This window comes from Chlamydotis macqueenii, chromosome 9 (assembly GCF_036417535.1).
Source record: "Chlamydotis macqueenii isolate bChlMac1 chromosome 9, bChlMac1.mat, whole genome shotgun sequence".
NCBI classification, from domain to species: domain Eukaryota; kingdom Metazoa; phylum Chordata; class Aves; order Otidiformes; family Otididae; genus Chlamydotis; species Chlamydotis macqueenii.
In genome coordinates this window covers 2,705,094-2,710,972 of record NC_141564.1, presented here as the reverse complement: position 1 = coordinate 2,710,972, position 5,879 = coordinate 2,705,094, and the positions used below count along the sequence as shown (strand labels likewise).

General features: G+C 46.4%; 1 long non-coding RNA gene across 1 annotated transcript; it reads left to right on the top strand.

Annotated features, from left to right (window-relative positions):
* The first annotated feature begins 588 nt into the window (after positions 1-588).
* On the top strand, positions 589-5,471 carry LOC147599593 (uncharacterized). The gene is made up of 3 exons (XR_015259341.1): positions 589-661; positions 768-853; positions 5,345-5,471. It is a non-coding gene; the product is annotated as an uncharacterized LOC147599593 (long non-coding RNA).
* The last annotated feature ends 408 nt before the right edge of the window (positions 5,472-5,879 follow it).

Genomic DNA, 5,879 nt, shown 5'->3' with positions numbered 1-5,879 from the left:
TGAATTTATCTTCAGCCATTGCCAGGAAAGCTGCCAACCAGCTGGAGGATCCATGGTGGACGGTGAACAAACCTAGTTAAAAGCTCTGTAGGTGCTGCCATTGCCCTTCCAAAGAATTCCTCAAATAAATAGAGAGAACGGAGTGGACATGGATGTCTCAAGTCTTGTTGACTTGCCCAGTGTCCATGCAAGGGCCACAGGTCAGGCTGCGGCACTGTAAATGCTGCCGTAACGTCCACCCTCCCAGCCAGAGGGTGCAGCAGCTCCTGTTGGGCGTGCTGGGTTGCCTCTCAGATGACGTCTGATATTCAACAATTTGATGCAGAGGAAATATTTTTGCTAAAATAGTTACAAAGAAGGATTATGAAAACAACGGTACAGACAGTTGATGGAGTTTGCATTAAAGGGAGATGACAGAGTATGGCCACGATTCTCTCTTGCAAAAAATACTGAAAATGCCTGCCATTTGGTGATATTTACCTGCCTTTCCACAGCAAAATGTTTGCTCTCAGAGGGAGGCGTAGTAGAAGATCACTGCTGCTATTAGAGGTGAAGAATGAATGATGACTTCATTCTGAAGAGGGATGAGGGAGCTGCCCAGGCAAGCCATCTCCTCAGTCTGCCTGCGTCTGAATTCGGTGATACCTCCACAAATTGGTCTGTAAGTGCAGGGTAGCCCTATATTTCTGTCTTCTTTATGGATCCCTTTTACTTCCTTCCTTCCTTCCCCTGGTCTGAAAATGGTCACATTTTTAAAAGTGTTTCAGAAACCAAGGGCAGGACAGCCTGAGGATCTGGAGATATGCTGGTCACACCTGGAACGAATGGTAATCTCAGCTCTCCTGACCCATAGGTAAGAACGGCAGTACCCTTGCTTCATCGGTAGCTGAGCATTGATTGCTAGAATCAGGGCAAATTCCTTATTTCTAATGAACCAAGGCGAATGCTATCGGACCTCCTAATGACTGTTTCTAGCTACTATACCATTAAAAATGTACACAGGTGTCCTGGGTTTGCTGCCAGCCAGTCAATGTTAAAACATTGACATATGGGTGTGGGATTTTTTGCCATCTTTAAAATAGGATCGATGACATTAAGGTTTGTCATGTCAATAGTAGAAATAAAGCAAAAAGCCCAAGAGCTATTTATGGGTTTAGGATGACATCTGTAATGTGGGTGGCTGTAGAATGAATTGTAGAGAATTTTGAAGCTCTTCATAGTTGAATGAATTGAGTGAGCTTATATTTTTTAGTGGTTTAAAAAGCATTAGTTACCCAAAGTTGATGCATACAAACTAAATAAATCTATGAACTAAAGATAAAATGAATCATTCAAATGGCTACATGAGCCTCAACCCATTTCATTGCTCATTTTCCACTCCCACCTTTCTTCCTTCTCTGACCTGGCAACTCCCAAACAGACTTTTTGGTGAAACTCATCCGTCACCTGGAAAGAAACCCCAACATTTAACAAGTTGGCAGCTCCCAACAAAAGTCGACGTTGCCCTTCTCAGGATGGCTTTTGTTGGCCGAGTCTCTGCAGGGACTGAAGCATTTTCTCCGTACCGCAAACGAACAGAGTTCAGAGGAAAGAAAAATACCTTCAGTCCGTTGCATTCCTGACAAGTGTTTGACAGAGGCAGTGGCTCATGCTGGAAGATGAACCACTGCTCCCCACCACTAGTGAGCATCAATGACTTCCTCCAGGAAAGGTCTGTGGTTAGAATCAGCAGCTTCTTTCCTACGGTCTTTGCTCGGTTTTGTTCGTGCAGGGTGTGAGGACATGCGTTAGCAGCTGGCTGCTTAAAGACAACACATTGTGTTCGGGCTTCCTTCTGAGCGTACGGACTCAGAGCAAAACCAAATTTTCTAGAATAATAGCTCGCTTGAAAGGCAAGGAAGTTGTACAAAGCAGGGTATTGCGTTGCATTCGATAATAATTGCCCCCAAACTGTCATGCTGTCACTGTTTTTTCACGTGCTGAACGAGGGTTTATTCAAGATGGCATGCCAGGAGATTTCTAAGAGTCAAACAAGCAAAGAAGAAAGGATGTTTGTTCAGCTGAGCCCTTCCAGCAGCGACCGCGTCTCCGTAGTAAAGATGTACCCTCAGACCGACTGCCGAATTCCCTTGTCTTTGTGTCATCCCGTCAGCCCCGGCACTCACTGCTATCAGCAGAGACGTGCCAGGCAGCAGCGTGAGCGCTGCTGTAAAAAATGCTTAGAAAAACTTTCTGTCATTTCAAGTGCGCGAAGGCAAAACTCGACCCAAAGAAAGACAATTTTTCACCCTTTTTTGCACAGCCAAGGTATGGTATAGCCTACAAATAACTCTGAATGTTGAGAACACCTCTAGGAATTTCACAGTAGATGTGCATGCAATTGAAGTGTCCAAATGATACGCTGCAGAATAATTATTTAAATGACATGCTAATCGCTGCTGGAAATTAGCAATACCATTTCAAGCAATGCAAATCATAAGCAATTACGTAGCATTATCTGGTTACTTACACTGCAAACAGAAAAGTTAATTATTCCTACCCAAGACAGCAGCCGCAGCTTCAGCACATTCTCTTTCTCGTAGTTTTTGGAGATGCTTTCATCTTTCCAAGTTCTAAAATTCACGTTGCTTTTGTTACTTACATTCTCTAAAACTGGAAATATGACCATATCTATAAAATAAGGATTTTATAATGAAGTTATGTGAGAATTATAAAAACACACGTCTACACTTCCATTTTTTCCATGCCTAAAGTGACAGGAGCGAATGAGCAGTTAGGACCTTAAAGGACCGATATATTTAGCACGTGCTGTGTGCTGAAGCTTTACATTTTTAAAAACCATCTGTGCAAAGACAATCGGCTGTGTGTTCAGCGTGTCGAAGGCTGCTGAGTTATTGCAGACACATTGTGCAATCTTGCTGGACTGCTCAGTTAAAGTAGAGAAGATATTTGCACAGAAAACATTTTCTCATTGTGGGAAAAGGCATAACGAAACATGCCGGCTTGAGACCCGTCACGGCTCTGTGGACTCCTGCAAAATCAAGCTGGTTTGTGTTGTTACGTCCCAAATGGAGATCAAATCTGGGGGAGACTCGGTGAGGATTGTTCCTCTCCATGGCTTTACGTTGCAGACACAAGACCATTCCTGATGCTGCAGAGCGAAGCCTGGTGAAACTTTGTGATTCTTTATTCACCTGTGTTGCAAAAGATTTTTTTTTCCTAAGAAAACGTCTTCAGAATGAATTTTATTTGAACTTTGATATGCATTAAATCAAAAGCAAAAGATTCAGGTGCTGTGAAAACCATAGTCTCTCATGCATTGGTTTCTAAGGGCACCTTCTACAGAACTTTGCCATCTCTTCACCTTCAAAATCTGCAGTTCCTCCAGCCAAGCTGAGAAAGCTCCTTGTTGTTCCCTGCGAGGTTAGCGGGCGGTTGGGTCTGACATTCAGTACAAAACTCTCACACCCAAAATAATGTGTTCAGTAACGTGTCAACTCAATGAATTGCAAATGCAAGAGTCTTATCAAAAGAGTACTCGGACTTTTGGTATTAAACACATTTGAATAGTTTCTTTTGCAATATAAACAGTGAATAATGCAAATTTCCAAAAAATGGAGAAGGAAAATGAAGGTAAGAGTTGGGCTCTACATTGAGAAAATGACTGAGGATAGGAAAACCCTGCATGGGATGAAGCTGGGAAAGAAAATTTGTCCAAAGCCTGTTTAGATACAATGTGCCGCGATACTGATGAGTTGGTGGGATTTCTGTCTTCACTGCATGGCCAAAGGATTTCTGCATCTCGCCCTAAGTGTCTTCAAATGGTGAAGAAGAGGGATCGTGGCAAACTGCTAAGTTGAGTCCCACCGTCTCACGCTCGGCAGGTCCCAGGTCATGGTGTGCTGGTGTTTAGAGCTCTGCCTTCTTAAATCTCCATCACCCCTTCAGGTACTAAAGATACGCGTTAGTCCTTTCCCCTGGCACCAGAGATCTCGTCGTGCAGTGGCTCCGTGCCCACTCTACGGCAGTTTCAGCGGAGACTTTGGCTTGTCCATGTTCACGTCATCTCGGTGGGTTTTTGTTTGGAAAACTTGCAGTTCTGACATTTGTGTGTTTGAGTAATAACCTGCCGCCCCCTGAAAGGGCTGAAGCAAGGCCAAGTACGATCCTCCGCAGCGAAACGCGGTTGTTGTCTGTAGAGCCACTGTAGAAGTTACGCTTGTATTTGCTCCTCCAGACCCCTTCCCGCGGCTGACGAGTCAAAACAAGACTTGCCCGTCTGCCGGGATTGCAAACTCAGGCTGGCATCCGAAAACCGAGCAGTTTTCCACCCCCAGCCGTGGAATTTGTGCTTCGCTCTCTGTTTTGTTGACGCTGGAGGCAAAATTATCCACTGTCATGACAGTGACACCCGTTGTTGTTAAGGAAATGCTTTCAGCACATGGCACTATTTTCAGCTTTCTCACAAGTTATCCTTCGGACTCCCATCTTTCACGCTTATCCTCAGCCCAGAGGTGATTTTCATCCCTTGTGACAATGTGGCGGAGTGCTGACCAGCTATCAGTGAGATATTTTGGCCCAAGATGAGGTAGTTTCATCAGTTAAAGCTTTACAAAATGTTCTTTGCAGCTGGACGGTTTATAAATAGCTTCTTTTAAACACTCTCAGAATGCTACTCACCTGGTCCTTTGCGATGATGTTGTTGCCGCTGGTTTTACAGAAAACTGCTTTTCTAAACGTCAGAAAATCTGTACGGGCCACACAAAGTGTGGGACATCCTCTCTGTGGCCCGAGCACCTCCCGCTGATGCACTGTGGTCCTCAGCCAGGAGCAAACAATGAATAATTCCTGCAAGTAAACAAAATAACGATACAACCAAGCTGGAACGGGCGGCCTCCCTCCACCTGCGTGAACTGGTTCTGTCAACAAGCGAGCTGCAACCCTGTCATCATGGCCACGGACGAGTGCGTGCGTGCACGAGCTGTGAGGAAAGCGCTTGACATCATGTGTGCCCGTGGAACTGTGGCTGGGCAAACATCGCATGCTAGAAGATCACATTTTGAGAACATAGAACCATAGAATGGTTTGGGTGGGAAGGGACCTTCAAAGCCCACCCAGTCCAACCCCCTGCCAGGAGCAGGGACATCTCCAACCAGATCAGGTTGCTCACAGCCCTGGCCAACCTGGCCTTGAATGTTTCCAGGGATGGGGCATCCAACACCTCTCTGGGCAACCTGGGCCAGTGCTCCACCACCCTCAGCATAAAAAATTTATTCCTGATGTCCAGTCTGAATCTATCTATCTCCTCTATTTTAAAACCATTACCCCTCATTTTTTACAACAGGCCCTGCTGAAGAGTTTTTCCACACCAGAGCGGAGTAGAGGGGCAGAATCACCTCCCTTGACCTGCTGGCCACGCTTCTCTTGATGCAGTCCAGGATGCAGTTGGCCTTCTGGGCTGCAAGGGCACAGTGCCGGCTCATGTTGAGCTTCTCATCCACCAGCACTCCCAAGTCCTTCTCCTCAGGGCTGCTCTCCATCCATTCCCCGCCCAGCCTGGATTTGTGCCTGGGATTGCCATGACCCAGGTGCAGGACCTTGCACTTGGCCTGGCTGAACTTCACGAGGTTGGCACGGGCCCACCTCTCCAGCCTGTCAAGGTCCCTCTGGATGGATCCCTCCCTTCCAGCGTGTCGACGGCACCACACAACTTGGTGTCATCGGTGAACTTGCTGAGGGTGCACTCTATCCCACTGTCCATGTCGCCGACAAAGATGTTGAACAGGGCCGGGCCCAGCACGGACCCCTGAGGGACGCCACTCATGACCGGTCTCCACATGGACACTGAGCCGTTGACCACCACTCTCTGAGTGCGGCCA